Consider the following 2,320-nt stretch of genomic DNA (forward strand, 5'->3'; position numbering starts at 1 on the left):
TGAAGGATGAAGAGCGGCTGGGGGATTCAACGGTGTGAAATGAACACATGTTTGTGTACTTTGAAAATAATGGCGCTCGTATAAAAATAGATGGATAAAGTGATAAAGGTTGGAGTAATTAAAACAGACCAGTAAATGAAGGAAAAATGAATGTGAGCTTCTACCTGACAACTACAATCACAGCGACTGTTTAGATCTCAGGGAAAAAAAAAATCTAATTTAACAGTGAATCGTAAGAATTCAATTTCTAAATTAGAAACTCGTGATCCTCAATCTTAATACTTTTCTTATTAGAAAATTAAAAACTTCTAATATTTTTATCTGCACAAATATATATATACATACATATATTTAGATTAACATCTAGGAATGCAAAAATAATAATAATAATAATAACTGCATTTTTCTATGTTTTCTCTTTAATAATCCTTACTGATTAGTCACTGTCTCGGATGTGTGTTTGAAAATACAAACCACATCCAGAATCGAGGGAAAGAATAAAAGCAGCTGCTGTAAAAAGACACAGACTCAGATTCAGAACCTGCTTTAAAACATCCAGGAAAGGGTTCTGGTCTCATCTACATGAATGAAACGACTGAACGCGACACCATGTGAGCGACATGTTTTTCAAACAGATGAGTCAATGAAACAACGGAACGAGCCCGGCCGCAGCAGCAGCAGCGGCGGCGGCAGCAGAAGCATCGGCAGCAGCGAAGAAGCATCTTTGTTTTCTCCGGCAGTGGAAAGCAGGCAGTCAGACACCATTCATGTAAAAATGTCCTCAGGAGCATACAGCAGGGGCTGAGAGACCCACACTCATTCATAAGCAGCTTCCTCTCTCACTCTGCTCTGCAGATTTAGCACTGCAGTCCCTCCCAGCATCTCTCTCTTTCCTGTCTGGCCAATATAGAAGAAGGGAGGAAAAAAAGAGATAGCAACGTCTGCCTTCTTCCTCAGAAACCAAAAAGGCAGATAAGAGCGAGGACAGACATGCACGGCCTCCGTGAAGCAAAAAGGGGGAGGCAAAAAAAAAAAGGCAGAGGAGTGGAGGAGCAGCAGCAGAAGAAGAAGACGAAATGATGCAAGATTTAGGCTTTTATGTGAATGGAATAGCAGGCAGTCATACCAACGTTTCTGTGAATGGAAGCAAGGCCTTTCTGCCTCTGCAAGGCAATCCCTAGGGATGGCATAGTCCTGTCCAATGAGCAGCCAGCAGGATGACTCATTCGGGGGAGGCTTGCAGAATAGTGGAAGAGACCATTTCAGATGCAGGTGCACATTTTAATTTCGGCCAAATGTCTAATCCAAATGACCCGAACGGCGTCGGATTAGAGACGTTTGTCAAGTGTTAACGATCACATTGACCTGACGAGGAAGAGGAGGAGAGGGAAAACATCAAGAGCAGGAAATGAAATAGAGCACAGCACCCCCGCAGGATTTTGACTGTCACCATTACCAGCATCTTTTTGCTTTTTTTAAACCACCACATTCATGTGAACAGTTGCCGCCTACACATTTAATTAGTAATTTATTGTTTGTTGGTAAGGACAAATGGTATGTTTTCATGCTAGCCCTTAGCCAGAGAGAAGACCTGAAACAGTAACCAACCAAAACGACCCAGATCAGCATGTGTGATTTACTTTGCACTAAAATTGTGTTTTTATAGTATATAGAGTATTTCATCTTAGAGGCAGACATTAAGGGTTTTTTTTAATTGATGAACAGTGGATGGAAAATACTACAGCAGGAGAACAAAAATGGCTGACTAATATACTGTATATATTAGTGATTCTTTGAGAAAAAGAGAAACGACTCCAACAAGGTGTACAAAAAAAACATGTAGCGTCCTGTGTTTTTTCAAAATATGCTGTTACTTTGTATTAAATTGAGTCAAAAATCCCTTAGACTCACAGAGTGACTCTTTGCAACTCACACGAGCCGCCACAAGAGGCACCATTAAGTATGGTGGTTTCTCTGGGGCTCAAACCCAGGACATTCCATGTGTAAGGCAGATATACAATACAAGCGTGATGACAGCTACACTATGGAACTGCCACGCAAAGGAATATCTTTTTATAAACTTGTATTTAGCTGATTGTCAAAGCAAAGATGAGAAAAAAATTATAAAATTTATACAAATAAAAATTTGGAAAAAAAAGACTGGACAGGTCTATTGCTGTTTTTTTTTTTTCAATTAATCCCCATTATTATGTCAGGAACATTTGCAGGAACCATTTGGTACCATTAGTACTTTGGGGACATTAGATTTACGATCTCTTAACTAGTATTTTCCCTACCTGCTCTACCTCTGTAAACAATA

At 39.7% G+C, this 2,320-nt stretch overlaps 1 protein-coding gene across 11 annotated transcripts in view; it reads left to right on the plus strand.

The window, feature by feature from the left end:
- Positions 1-2,320, plus strand: part of add1 (adducin 1 (alpha)) — a 103,204-nt gene that overhangs the window by 32,336 nt on the left and 68,548 nt on the right. The gene's annotated exons all lie outside the window — the stretch shown is intronic.

Source organism: Cynoglossus semilaevis, chromosome 14, assembly GCF_000523025.1.
Source record: "Cynoglossus semilaevis isolate Cse_v1.0 chromosome 14, Cse_v1.0, whole genome shotgun sequence".
In the NCBI taxonomy this organism is placed as follows: Eukaryota; Metazoa; Chordata; class Actinopteri; order Pleuronectiformes; family Cynoglossidae; genus Cynoglossus; species Cynoglossus semilaevis.